Source organism: Saccopteryx leptura, chromosome 2 (assembly GCF_036850995.1).
Source record: "Saccopteryx leptura isolate mSacLep1 chromosome 2, mSacLep1_pri_phased_curated, whole genome shotgun sequence".
NCBI lineage: Eukaryota > Metazoa > Chordata > Mammalia > Chiroptera > Emballonuridae > Saccopteryx > Saccopteryx leptura.
The window spans coordinates 202,258,717-202,274,151 of record NC_089504.1 but is presented as its reverse complement, the minus strand read 5'-3'; the positions used below and the strand labels follow the sequence as shown (position 1 = coordinate 202,274,151).

The following is a 15,435-nucleotide window of genomic DNA, read 5'->3' as shown; positions in this document are numbered from 1 at the left end:
CCCAAAGCCTATGCAGAGGACGATAGGCCTTTCTCCTGCACCGCCCATATCCCTATGCACTCTGCCCCCCACACCACCCCCTACCCTCACCCCCCAGCTCCTCCTCCAGAGGCTCCCTACTCCCTTCAGACCCCCTCTGCTCAAAGGCCAACTCATCAGCACCCTGTCCTGCGACCTTGGGTATGTACATGAGCAGGAAGGCCATGCCCAGCCCACCTTCCTTCCTTGTCCCTTTATTCTCTTCTAGTCCTCTATGCATCATCATATCTATCACTACACACACACATGATTTTCTCAGTCGCTTCCACAGTACAAGAGCCAGAACCCTATTCTGATGAGCAGCATATACCCAGTTTCTAGAACACAAATGCTCAACATCTGTGAACAGAGTGGCAGGAGGTGGAAGATGGAGAGAGAGAGGGAAGGAAGGAAGGAAGAAGAGGGATAAAGGGATGGGGGTCAGTTTAGAGGTCTGACTCAACTTTGGGTAAAAAGCTAGCTTAGTTTACTAAGAAATCAAGAACCAGAAACATCCTATAGTTTCTTTAAAAAGCTAATTTTCCCTTAAAACTGTATTCCAGATCCATAGCTTCCAAGGGCTCTCTGCTACCTCCTCTCGCTGGGCCCTGGACACAGCGTCCTGTAAATTCTGGTCGGAGGTGCCGTCTTCTGAAATGCACTGTGACACACTTTACACGGAGCACATCTGCCCAGATCCCGGGCAGCTAAACAGAGATACACACATCGCAATCGGGCCTGTTTGCTCTGAAAGATGGACACAGGCCTCTCTGTTCAAAGAGCACTCTCATGAAGGAGGGGCACAGCCTCTTAAAAATTGGCACACACAAAAAAGTGAGAACAATATTAACACTTGACAATTAAGGAGAGGAACTTTTGTGAGTAGGACGTCACAGAAGCCCCGAATGCCCAGGGCTGTGATGCTCAGCCTCCCACAGCGCATGCTGCTGACAACAAATGTGCTCAAACAGAACTGAAAAGGTTGCACCCACCACCTCTACATCTTAATTCCAACTTAAAACAATGGCATACTGTTTTATAAAACAAATGTTGAGTAGTCAAATAAGCATTGATCAAGATATGGGGTAAGTTCAGAAAAAAAATTAAGAAATCCAGGCAACTGTTACTATCCTAGGTTTTCAATACATCAATTTAGTGTTTCTCAACCAGAGATGCACTTTCTCCAAATACGGCACAAAATGCAAGAGCCCTCACAAAACAACCACAAAGGAACTTATGTGCACCATCCTTTCATTGCCTCTCATGACCCTGTGAAGAGCAGGGAAGGAGGTGCTGTCACAGCAAGAGCATTTGGCCATGTCACTACCCAGTCCCCAATGTGTTGGAGCAACACTGTGCAAAACTAAAACACACAGAAATGTCTTTAATAAAAACTGGGCTCTTTGTCTAAACAACTGTTCGACCCAAATAGAAGCCAGCTTATACTTAAGGAGTGTGCTGAAGAGCAGAGTCAGTTATGACTCTGTGGCACCAAGTCTTTATATGTGGGGACACTGAAGGCGAAGGGACAGCTCCAGCAAGTGGTGAACAGGGTTGGCACACAGGTAGAGGCGAGATGTCGCAAAGAGCTCTCAGCTTTGTCGTCACACATGGTCTCCTCAGAGACCTGAGATAGCAGAGTGCCCGACGTCAGCACCTGGGGCCTCAGGACTCTGTCCAAGTCCAATTTTCATCTTCAAGCATCGCTCTTTAGCCTCTGCTGCTCACAGAAGCTACAAACGTTCCCGGCCGATGCCTCTGCCTCTTGAAACACCCTGAAGCACTCGCACGTGGGGACTTTCTAACCGGAAGGAGCTCTGTTGATGTGTAGCTCACCGGAAGGTGTCCAAGGAAACCCTGAGACATGCAGGAACATTCAGAGTCTGCCAGAACAGAAGACCCCAGTCATTTTAGAGAGTCCTTTCTTCAGTAATCCATAATAAAGGAAAGTATCCACATACATGGTGATACTAAAGCACTTCAGGTTACGGTTTAGGACAAAGAGTGAGTGATTTGTTATAGAAGACTGCATCAGATACAAGTCAGACTGATCCTTTTCCATATTTAATCCACATTTAATATCTGTGTCTGTGTACAGGATGCATAATAAACTTACTCTGCATATGTAACTCATTATCCTGTTATAGTATTAAAACTGTATGCTATCAATAAATGCTTTCAGGACTTGTGCCCATGAGCTTTTAAGTTTATTAAGTCTCTTAAACACCAAATATTTCTCTTGGACATGAGAACGATTCACTTGACAGTTCTAGAAGGACTGAGGAACACCATGTCCTTGCTACATTAGTCATCGCTGTTCTCCCAAAGAGAAGGCACAGGGATGCAGAGGCAGGGACTAGCCAGGTCACACGTGACACTGTCCCAGAATGCTGGACAGCGGTGAGGTGGCTTCTGCCACGCAGGCTGGGTGACAGTGGTCATGTGCCAATGCTGTCTTGGTACTGCCTAACTTATGGTTTGTCACCAGAGGCTAAACCCAGTCTCTGTGTGCACTGTCAAAGCTGCCACGGTTGGCAGCTGGCTCAGAAGCCTCTCCACAGGCCAGACAAGTGCCTCTTCCACTGCACTCAGCCAGAGGCCTTTGAACAGCAGCCTCCCCTCCTGCCCGGCCTCCAGATAGCGAGCGACATGGGGAGGGAGCACTCAGCTCTGTCACTAGTCCCAATACTGTGACATGTCAGAGCCCTGCGGGAGCACACAAAAGGGTCCATGTCCCCCACGGTGGTGGCAGAGACTGTGTCCACAGCACTTACCCTGCTGATCTCCTTAGGAGCTGTCTCATCTGGGGGAGGGAGAAGAAAAGGGAAATACACAATTAGAACCTCAGAGCAGGGTCCGGAGCACACAGCATGTCCTCCTCTCTCAGTCAGCCAGAGGCCCCTGTGCTATGCCTCCTCTTACACAGTCTAAGAACTTGGTTTTTGAAATCTGTCAATAAAGGCTAAACATAGTAAGTTTAGAGCTAGATGCACACGTTAATTTTGAAGGGACGTGATATAACCCAATTATTAGTCATTTCAAGATTACCTACAAAATGGCCATGCCCACAAACATGACTAAACAGTGGTTTATTCAAATGCATGGACACAGAAAAGGCTTGTGACATCTGTATTACTCTAATGACACAACTTGCACGAATATCTCAAATGACCATTATTACCACCTGTGCTGCAAGGGTTCATTCAAGCATTTCTTATTGCTGAAATAAGATATTACTTGTATGGCACCCTGGTCAAGGCACGAAGGGCTTCCCCGTGGGGTTGGTTACATGGCAAGAACATACTTGTATGGCCAATAGGACACAAGAAACAAACTGGTCAAGACTCCACCAGAGGACCACTGGTCCTGACCCAAAGGAAGTGTGTCTATGTGGCCTCTGAAGACCCCGCTTGGGGTGGCAGCCACTGACACTTTGCTATCTGTGTCTCTTGTGGCAATCAGACCCCGTCCACCCCCACCATCAGCACACATGGCTCAGGCAGGTCTCAGTGACTCCTGTCACTTGGCTGCACAGCCCAATTCATCATGACTGTGACAAAAACAGACCCCGTGGGTTCAAACAGGGTCTTGACCCTCCTCTCTCTTTTAAAAGTCTCACTCTCTAAGCCACTGAGGCCTGCTGGCTCCTGTTTTACCTAATGCTTCTTCAGTTTACTGCGTACCATCTATTTCCATGAATAACACCAAGTCTGGTCCCAAATCATAGACCAACCAGTCACCCCCAAGGTGTTCCCTAAAGCCACTATCTGCCCTGGCAACCATGCCCAAACACACAGAAACACACACACGCACTCACACAAGCACACACACAGGCATGCACAAACACTGCCCCATCCAGTTTGTCTTTCAAAAGCATTCCGCTCTGCTGCCTCAGACACTAAGGCAGACACGTCTGTCAGCTCTAGCTGCTCACTGCTCCACCTGGGGACTGCGTGCAATCACCAGGCTGGGACAGGACATGTTCAACAGTAGGTGTTTAATAAGCAGTGCCTATGTTTTATCTTCTTTATTGATACACACTTGATTATGATTTTTCCTTGTAATTCTACAATACACATTTGAGTATCGCAGCTGACATTCCTAAGAACAAGCACGCTATAAAACAAACATTTACCATCTACATTTAAAGCACAGCACAGAAATATTCCATTTAATCTTTAACTCCTAACCCTCCATCCTCTCTTAAACCTCTCTGAAGATTAATCTATTTGATTTAATCATCACAAGTTTATTAACAGATTCTAAGGCTAAAGAGGTTTGTATGTTATTAATATTTTTTAAAGTTTTTTATTTTGACAGAGACAGAAAGAGAGAGACAGAGAGAGGGACAGATAGGGACAGACAGACAGGAAGGGAGAGCAATGAAAAGCATCAATTCTTCATTGTGGCTCCTTAGTCTCCTTACTTATTCATTGATTGTGTTCTCATATGTGCCTTGACTGGGGGTGGGGGAGCTCCAGCAGAACGAATCACTCCTTGCTCAAGCCCGTGACCTTGCCATTTTGAACCTGGGTCCTCCACATCCCAGTCCAGCACTCTATCCACTGTGCCACCGCCTGGTCAGGCATCTTAAGTTTTTATCTAAGACATTCGGTGAGCTGGTTGAATATCCAGGTGATGAAAAGGCACGTCGGAAAAGAGCAGCTGTACAGCAGTTCCCTGCTAGGCCTGCGGGAGCTAGCCCTCTATGACCCGCTGGGCTCCGCATGCTTCACCACTCGTCATTAAGATGTGAGTTAGTTCAAGTGAAGAAAAGCCTGAATGTCCCGACATCTGCAAACAAACACACACTTCACTTCTTTCTCTAGGTGCTCAGTGTTCCTCAGACTCCGGTGTGCACAAGATCCTCTACCAGCAGGAATTTATAACAACTCTTCTTCCCCCCCCCCCCAAATGGGTAGTTTAAATTCTATGAAAGAAAAAGAACTTTACCAACAGCTGACCTCTGGATTTTTTACTACATGCTCTGAGTGAGAAATGCACCCTCTATCTCTTTCTCTTGCTCAGAAGTCAAGCAATCCTCTACATGAGCATCCAGTCCACTGCGTTAGAGAGGAAATCTATGACCACAGCGAACCCCCCCCAGAAGGACTTCTGCCTCCTCCCCTGTATGTGGGATTCTCATTTAGTTGATCTCTCTGCCCAAGAAAATTCTAAGCACGTTAAAAAGAGTGCATTTATCTTTCGGTCTAAGGTGGGTAGCAGAGTAGAGCGGTGCACAGGAGGCAGTGCCCAGCAGCTGAGGCCACAATCTATGCTCTGCTGTCCAGAGTGGCAGTCAATGGGGGAAAAGTGACTTTCTGCCACCTCAGAAGGCTACAGTAAAACACTACCCTAACAATACAACTGGACACTGAAAACATTTTTTTCTACAAGGACATTTTCAAAGTAGCAGAGAGGAAATGCCTCCCCTCTGGCACACAGTTCCTGAAGGCCTGCAGCTCACCTAGGGGACAGCAGGTGAAGAGCCCATGGCCTGGGACATCTATGCACGCACGGCATGTGCTTCACGTGGCTCAGCAATGAAGCTCACTCTAAATGGACCGGGGACCACAGAAATGAAAGGAATTGCCATGGATACCAGATTTTGAATCATTCATGAGTAATCAATTAGCAACAGAAATGTTCACAGCAGCAGACACTAATTTTTATGCAGCATAAGGGTTATGTAAACATTTGTTCATTCAACAAATGCACACTATAAATCCATTACATGCCAGGCATTTAACCTTGTTTTCAAGGAGCTTACATTCTAGTGGGATGAATAAAATGGAAAAAACATAATTTCAGAAATAAAATATATACGCTTATCAGAGGAATTTATTTTGAAAACAAGAAAACATCTTCAATCTAAACATCATTTTAATATGTTTTAAAGCTAAGCTCATGTGAAAATAAATAAATAAATAAAACCTGGTGGCACCTGACCAGGCGGTGGCACAGTGGAAGAGCACTGGACTGGGACGCAGAGGACTCAGGTTCGAAACCATAAGATCGCCAGCTTGAGCGTGGGCTCACCGGCTTGAGCATGGGGTTTCTGGCTTGAGCATGAGATCATAGACATGAGCCCATGGTCACTGGCTTGAGCAAGGGGTCACTCACTCTGCTGTGGCCCCCTGGTCAAGACAAATATGAGAAAGAAATCAATGAACAACTAATGCTTCATATCTCTGTCTCTTCCTGTCTCTTTTGCTAAAAAACAACAAAAAAAAAACTGTGATTCTTATAATCCTTAAGTATTTTTATTCTTTGCTGATTTTTAATATCTTTCTACTTTTAAAATAGAGGATTTAAGTAGGCTTACAATTAAAAATATATAAATACAACATGGTACAAAAATGCAACTGCTGAAAATGATGACTTTATTTTATAATTTAACATGATTTGGTTAAGTTAAAAATAAAGGAAAAGTAGAATTACTATAGAGCCTCTGCTGGCTAAAAACCATGCATTAATCTATATGTGTATACATACACATATACATTTTATACATTATAAACATGCAAATTAGTTTCAATTAGAAATAATTTTTATATCATGTCATCTCACAAGCCTGAAGTTAAAAACATGTGTGTTCATATACATCTTATGCAAATGTAAATGTGTGTTAATAGCAGCTTTGGGTGGTGAGAATATGTGATGTCCTCTTTCTTCTGCTCACATTTCTAAATTTCTATAATCACAAATAGATTTCAGCTTAAACATTTTGCCTTTCCCCTCCTCTCACCAGACAGACACCAGAACATAGCGTCAGCCAGTGCAGAAATGAATGAATGGCCTGTCCCATGACCTGGCCGGAGAGCCGCAGACCCCTGCCCTAAGGGTGTCCAGCAGTTACTGCGTCCCCTGGGCACACCTGAGGGGCCCTGGCTGTGCCTGCTAGACACTCCCAGGTGCAGCTCACGGACACCTGTCCCTGTGCTCCACTCTGCTGATGCCAGAGCTGACTAGGGTGGCCACGGTCTACAGGCTAAGGCTCCCCCCGCGCCAGGCTGGGTCAGGGCCAGGAGAGCAAACCCCACACCCACAGAGGAACCAGCATGTCTGGTGTCCCTGGCAGAGAGGAAAGAAGGCAAATCACGGCTGCACTCTCAACAGAAAAATGCGCCACTTCAATGCAACAGAAAAGAAACAGCATAAGCAAAAACAATTAACAGAAAATGCAGTCAAATAACAAAAAAAGAACAAAGGAAACTATATTTGAAAATCCATGATATGAAAATCCAGGATAATGCATGTCTCAGTCACCAAAGTGAAATGAAAAATTATGGGTGATGGAATTTTTACCGCTTAACATAAAGGAAGCAAGCCTTGAGCTCTACAGAAACCGACTCGGCTTGCTTTTGCTTTATGCACACAGAGGTGTTTCAGAATTGGTCTTTGTTATACTGCTATTCCAGACAAGCTGACATCTGGTAATAAAAATACTGCACTTGAAGTTCTATGATAAGCATTTTAATGTTATATGTTAAATAAGGAATAAACTGAAAAGGTTTAATTAACTTAATAAAGAAGACATCACAATAAAGAACTACATGGTGATTTGATGCTTGTATCATAAATTAATACTCCAAACTACATTTTGCACTCCAAATTCTAAGTTGTGATTTTCATAGGACCAAACTCATACCTTCAGTGGGGACCCTGTTGAAAATGTCTAGCTTCATTACTCCATGTTCAGAGAACGTGTGTTGAACAGTTTCTGCTTTTGAAATTGGACATTTCCCTGAAGTTTCGGAAACGTGGTCATTTTACTAACTCCTGCATGGCTGAGCTCTCTGCTGCCAGGGCTCGTTCTGTGGGACAGTGGGAGCCACAGGTGAACAGCCGATGCCCAGAGAGGAGGGACAGATGCCGGAAGCCAGTCCTCTCCCTGGAGACTCAGTGCTCAGTCCTGGGGGCCCCGCATCTCACTCTTCCTCGCAGGGCTGCTAGCATCCCTAGCTGAGGAACACTTGTCTGCTCATGAGAGGAAACCCTTGCTCCCCACACGACTGAGGAGCTAGCCTGCTTCCCACACCACTGTCTCTTAAGAGCAGGCATGGCTTCCCTCAGCCTCCTGCAGCCACTCCGCCACTGCAGCCACCTGCGGAGCTCATCTAAAGACAGCCATCTGTCTCCTAGAAACAAATCAACACACGGATATCTATCAGATACCCAAGGTGTGCAGATGCTGAAGGAGTGTCTCAGCTGCCAATCGGACTGAAGGGAAGGATTTAACCTCCACGGGGCCTGAAGCCCCGGCTGTGGGTGGTGGCAGGAGCCGTCTATCATCTGGGGAGTCTGCCCAAACGGGGAGACACCAGCAGGGAAGGCAGACACACGCAGAGACTTCGAGGGTGAACATTGCTTCCTGACTGCACTAAGTGCCTCGCTCCCCCTCAGCACCAGCACCTTACATTTCAGAGGCTACAGAACCTTCTCCTCATTCACGCAATACATCTTCTGCATGGTATTATTTTCTAAGATGTTTTAATGCCATAGGTTTAGAATATAAATAAGTCAGTGTGCCGAGATTAGCTCATGCCCTCATTACTTCTACAGTGTTTATATTTGCTATTTTTAGTTAGAGCTGTTATAGTCTCTGTGACTTCATTAACATCCAATAAATAGTCACTTGGAAATCCCAAGTTTTCTATACTCCTGCATAGATAAAAAATACACTTTATCTAAAACTGTTATTATTTAAATGTAATACTTTATCTTAATAGGAAATATTTATAGTATAATCTCTTATATTTAAGGACAGATCATTGGCTTTTAAAGGGGGAGCTTAGTAAGCACATTTTCTCCACCTGCAGCTGCACTATTTATGTCTAAAGATACTGAAAATGACTAGAATGACCTATCAGAAGGCTCTTGGACTCATGAAAGGGAGGAATCTACTCCAAAGAAACAGGGCTGGCATCCATGGTGCTGTCACTGCCCCGGAGATAAACAACTCATTCAAGACAGTTGCTGACATGAAGACTGAATTAATATTTGCAAAACTGTATTTCTGCCTTACAACAAATAAACTCACAGATGTGGTAGAGTCATCTTTTTCATTATATTTCTCCAAAATCAGCAATAATCATCACTGAAGATCTTTAATGTAAATATTGGGCAACAGATACAGTTGTGCTGAAATATTTAGCATTAAATAACTTTCTCCAGCATTGTAGCTTGCCTTGGGACAAGCATGTTCGAGCATGTTGATGTTTGCTTTGAAAAAACTTCTGGTGGCTGGCACAAACTAAGGCAATGGCCCCAACCCGCACTAGCACTCACTACATTTTTCTGTGTCACCCAGTAGCAAAAAATAGAAATAAATATTTTATATAAACAACAAAGAGCAAGCACAAGCAGTGTTAAAATATTCTGAGTTGAATAACATTTTTTAATCTCTTGTACACTTGAAAAAAAACCCAGTTGCATTCAAGAATGCCCTTGAGGAAGTAGGTCATTACTGCTGACCTGGCCCAATGGCCATCAGTATAAGGCAAGAGTTCACCAATAGGCACCCAAGTGGATCACCTCAGGGCCAAGCATACTGTCCCACAGCTATGTGTAGCATAGTCGTTCTCAAAACTGTCCGATCCCAGCCTGGATCTGGTACAGAAACCTCACCTGTTCTGGGCCCCAGTAGAAGCCCAGCCTTTGGGTAATTCAGTATGCAGGGCAGAGTGTGTTCTCAGATGCAAACATGCTCATTCCAGAACAAGAACAGACCACCAGGACCACACTAACTGCTTTGTGGTCAGAGGGGCAAGATGGAGTCATTCACATGTAACCTTGGTGGCAAGGACTCAGGACCACTGAATACCTCAAATTTTGCTGGCATTCAGGGACCTCTGAATTAATGTAGGGTTTTTCTCTGGTGGTTGGCCACTAAATATTTAACAAACAACTGCAAAGGGAAACTATGCTCTGATCTACAGCATTACCCGATCTCTATGCTATAAATATTTGCATGATGAGCTGAAGCTAGTGTGCACTGGCTTGTGAGAGCCAATTATTGAACTATAGGGCATTTTACAAGAGTGAAGGAATGGTATTTAATTTCTGTACTGGTTTTTCCTTATCTGAAGGTTTTGTTTATACATTATATCATATAGCCTCTCGTAGACTCAAATTTTCCCAAATGCTTTGATAAAGTAATTTTATCTAAAACAAAACAACTTACAGAAAGCTTAGCAACTTATAAAATTGTAACCAAAGTCAAAATATTAAAGTGCAAAGATCTTTCTTATTACTGCTATCAAACAATAGAAATCAAAATTCTTGGGAAAAAAACACATTAGCCAAACTATTGAGAGATTGGCACGTTGTTCACCTCTCTCCTGAGAATGCTATCTAGGCTCACAATTTAACCAAACTCTATTTCAGAAAACTCTATTTTGCTGTAATATAACATTTTTTTCAATCTATATATTTTTATAAACAGGAATATAGTAATGAGAATTACTCCATTTTTTAAGATATAAAGTTTTTAAACCTTATTTATATTGTTAACTCTCACAATTGTCTACTTCCTGGGGAACAAAAAGGCATTATTTTAATGACTGTAAATGATAAATCAAATAATTAGTATTTAAATAATTGATACTTGGCCTGACCTGTGGTGGCGCAGTGGATAAAGTGTCGACCTGGAAATGCTGAGGTCGCTGGTTTGAAAACCTGGGCTTGCCTGGTCAAGGCACATATGGGAGTTGATGCTTCCAGCTCCTCCACCCTTCTCTCTCTCTGTCTCTCCTCTCTATCTCTGTCTCTCTCTCTCCTCTCTAAATAAATAAATTAAAAAAAAAAGATTTGTCTTAAATAATTGACACATCCTATTTTTTAAATTTTCTTCTGTAATTTCTAAATAAATAAGTTGCAGAAAGAGGGAACCAAACTCTTTTCCTGTTTAATTTAAGACATTTTTGATTTTCTAAATGAAAAGATGGCCTAACTACTTTTTTTTTTAATTTTATTTTTTTAATGGGGTGACATCAATAAATCAGGATACATATATTCAAAGATAACAAGTCCAGGTTATCTTGTCGTTCAATTATGTTGCATACCCACCACCCAAAGTCAGATTGTCCTCTGTCACCTTCTATCTTGTTTTCTTTGTGCCCCTCCCCCTCCCCCTTTCCCTCTCCCATTCCCCCCTCCCCCCTGTAACCACCACACTCTTATCAATGTCTCTTAGTTTCACTTTTATGTCCCACCTACGTATGGAATAATGCAGTTCCTGGTTTTTTCTGATTTACTTATTTCGCTTCGTATCATGTTATCAAGATCCCACCATTTTGCTGTAAATGTTCCGATGTCATCATTTCTTATGGCTGAGTAGTATTCCATAGTGTATATGTGCCACATCTTCTTTATCCAGTCATCTATTGACGGGCTTTTTGGTTGTTTCCATGTCCTGGCCACTGTGAACAACGCTGCAATAAACATGGGGCTGCATGTGTCTTTACATATAAATGTTTCTGAGTTTTTGGGGTATATACCCAGTAGAGCGATTGCTGGGTCATAAGGTAGTTCTATTTTCAGTTTTTTGAGGAACCACCATACTTTCTTCCATAATGGTTGTACTACTTTACATTCCCACCAACAGTGTATGAGGGTTCCTTTTTCTCCACAGCCTCTCCAACATTTGCTATTACCTGTCTTGCTAATAATAGCTAATCGAACAGGTGTGAGGTGGTATCTCATTGCCGTTTTGATTTGCATTTCTCTAATAGCTAAAGAAGATGAGCATCTTTTCATATATCCGTTGGCCATTTGTATTTCTTCCTGGGAGAAGTGTCTGTTCATGTCCTCTTCCCATTTTTTTATTGGATTGTTTGTTTGTTTGTTGTTGAGTTTTATGAGTTCTTTGTATATTTTTGATATTAGGCCCTTATCTGAGCTGTTGTTTGAAAATATCATTTCCCATTTAGTTGGCTTTCTGTTTATTTTGCTATCAGTTTCTCTTGCTGAGCAAAAACTTCTTAGTCTGATGTAGTGCCATTCATTAATTTTTGCCTTCACTTCTCTTGCCTGTGGAGTCAAATTCATAAAATGCTCTTTAAAACCCAGGTCCATGAGTTGAGTACCTATGTCTTCTTCTATGTACTTAATTGTTTCAGGTCTTATGTTTAGATCTTTGATCCATTTTGAGTTAATTTTTGTACAGGGGGACAAACTGTAGTCCAGTTTCATTCTTTTGCATGTGGCTTTCCAGTTTTCCCAGCACCATTTATTGAAGAGGCTTTCTTTTCTCCATTGTGTGTTGTTGGCCCCTTTATCAAAAATTATTTGACTATATATATGTGGTTTTATTTCTGGACTTTCTATTCTGTTCCATTGGTCTGAGTGTCTATTTTTCTGCCAATACCATGCTGTTTTGATTGTCGTGACCCTATAATATAGTTTGAAGTGAGGTATTGTAATGCCCCCAGCTTCATTCTTTTTCTTTAGGATTGCTTTGGCTATTCGGGGTTTTTTATAGTTCCATATAAATCTGATGATTTTTTGCTCTATTTCTTTAAAAAATGTCATTGGAAATTTGATGGGAATTGCATTAAATTTGTATATTGCTTTGGGTAATATAGCCTTCTTGATTATATTTATTCTTCCTAGCCAAGAACAAGGTATATTCTTCCATCTAATTATGTCTTTTTCTATTTCCCTTAACAATGGTTTATAGTTTTCATTATATAAGTCCTTTACATTCTTTGTTATGTTTATTCCTAAGTATTTTTTGTTGTTGTTGCAATCGTGAAGGGGATTATTCTTTTGAGTTCATTCTCAATTGTTTCATTGTTGGCATATAGAAAGGCTATTGACTTCTGTATGTTAATTTTGTATCCTGCGACCTTACTGTATTGGCTTATTGTTTCTAGTAGTCTTTTTGTGGATTCTTTGTGGTTTTCGATGTAGAGGATCATATCATCTGCAAAAAGTGATACCTTTACTTCTTCTTTGCCGATATGGATGCCTTTTATTTCCTTGTCTTGTCTGATTGCTCTGGCTAGAACCTCTAGTACCACATTAAATAACAGTGGAGAGAGTGGACAACCCTGTCTTGTTCCTGATTTAAGGGGGAAAGCCTTCAGTTTTGTGACATTTAATATGATGTGAGCTGATGGTTTATCATATATGGCCTTTATCATGTTGAGATATTTTCCTTCTATACCCATTTTGTTGAGAGTCTTAAACATAAAATTGTGTTGTATTTTATCAAAAGCCTTTTCTGCATCTATTGATAAGATCATGTGGTTTTTGTTATTTTGTTGATATGGTGTATTACGTTAACCGTTTTACGTATGTTGAACCATCCTTGAGATTCTGGGATGAATCCCACTTGATCATGATGTATTATTTTTTTAATATGTTGTTGTATTCGATTTGCTAGTATTTTGTTTAGTACTTTAGCATCTGTATTCATTAGAGATATTGGTCTGTAGTTTTCTTTTTTTGTGCCATCCTTGCCTGGTTTTGGTATGAGGGTTATGTTGGCCTCATAAAATGTGTTCAGAAGTATTGCTTTTTCTTCAATTTTTTGGAAGACTTTGAGTAGAATAGGAACCAAGTCTTCTTTGAATGTTTGATAAAATTCACTGGTATAGCCGTCAGGGCCTGGACTTTTATTTTTGGGGAGGTTTTTAATGGTTTTTTCTATTTCTTCTCTACTGATAGGTATGTTTAGACTTTCTGCTTCTTCTTGACTCAGTCTAGGAAGGTTGTATTGTTCTAGGAATTTATCCATTTCTTCTAGGTTGTTGAATTTAGTGGCATAAAGTTTTTCATAGTATTCTACAATAATTCTTTGTATATCTACGGTGTCCGTGGTGATTTCTCCTCTTTCATTTTGGATTTTGTTTATATGAGTTCTTTCTCTTTTTTCCTTGGTAAGTCTTGCCAAGGGTTTGTCAATTTTGTTGATCTTTTCAAAGAACCAGCTCCTTGTTCTATTAATTTTTTCTATAGTTTTTCTGTTCTCTAATTCATTTATTTCTGCTCTGATTTTTATTATCTCCTATCTTCGGCTGGTTTTGGGTTGTCTTTGTTCTTCTTTTTCTAGTTCCTTAAGGTGGGAAGTTAAGTGGTTCACTTGGGCTCTCTCTTGTTAGTTCATATATGCCTGAAGTGATATGAACTTCCCTCTTATCACTGCTTTTGCTGCATCCCATAGATTCTGATATGTCGTATTGTCATTTTCATTAGTCTGTATATATCTTTTGATCTCTGCACTTATTTATTCTTTGACCCATTCATTTTTTAAAAGTATGTTGTTTAGTTTCCACATTTTTGTGGGATTTTTTTCCTCTTTTTTGAGTTGAATTCTAGTTTCAAGGCTTTATGATCAGAAAATATGCTTGGCACAACTTCAATTTTTCTGAATTTGTTGATGTTGTTTTTGTGGCCCAACATATGGTCAATTCTTGAGAATGATCCATGTACCCTGGAGAAAAATGTATACTCAGTCACTTTGGGATGAAATGTCCTATACATGTCTATCATATCCAGGTGCTCTAGTGTTTTGTTTAAGGCTACTATGTCTTTGTTGATTCTCTGTTTGGATGACCGATCTAGAGCCGTCACCAGTGTATTGAGGTCTCCAAGTATGATTGTATTTTTGTCAGTTTTTGTTTTAAGATCAATAAGTAGCTGTCTTATATATTTTGGTGCTCCTTGGTTTGGTGCATATATATTAAGAATTGTTATGTCTTCTTGATTCAGTGTCCCCTTAGCCATTATGAAATGGCCATTTTTGTCTCTGAGTACTTTTCCTGTCTTGTAGTCAGCATTATCCGATATGAGTATTGTTACACCTGCTTTTTTTTGGATGTTATTTGCTTGGAGTATTGTTTTCCAGCCTTTCACTTTGAATTTGTTTTTATCCTTGTTACTTAGATGAGTTTCCTGTAGGCAGCATACAGTTGGATTTTCTTTTTTAATCCATTCTGCTACTCTGTGCCTTTTTATTGGTGAGTTTAATCCGTTTACATTTAGTGTAATTCTTGACACTTGTGAGTTCTCTATTGCCATTTCATATCTTGCTTTCTGTTAGTTTTGTGTCTTGTTTGATCCTTCTCTTTCATTTTTCTATCTTTTGTTTTTATTTGGTTGTATTCCATACATCTTTCCTCTGTTGCTATCTCTTTTATCTCATGTGCTTCTGTGGTGGTTTTTTCAATGGTGGTTACCTTTGAGTAATGAAAAGGGTCCCTACCCTGTTCATTGTAGCGAACTATTTTGTGAGTACTTTTGCACTCCATCGTCCTTTGCTACTGTTAATCTCCATCTTCTCCCCCCCCCCTTTCTTTTTGTTGTTGTCACAGTTTAAATTGGTTTTATTGTGTTCTTCTTGGAGCTTTTACTTGTAGCTCTGTTTTTTTTTTTTTTGTTCTTTGTATCTGATTGGAGAACCCCCTTTAG

The 15,435-nt window shown here is 41.2% G+C and overlaps 1 pseudogene; it reads right to left on the bottom strand.

Annotated features, from left to right (window-relative positions):
- The window catches only part of LOC136393954 (cAMP and cAMP-inhibited cGMP 3',5'-cyclic phosphodiesterase 10A-like), an 85,376-nt pseudogene that overhangs the window by 56,810 nt on the left and 13,131 nt on the right, over positions 1-15,435 (bottom strand).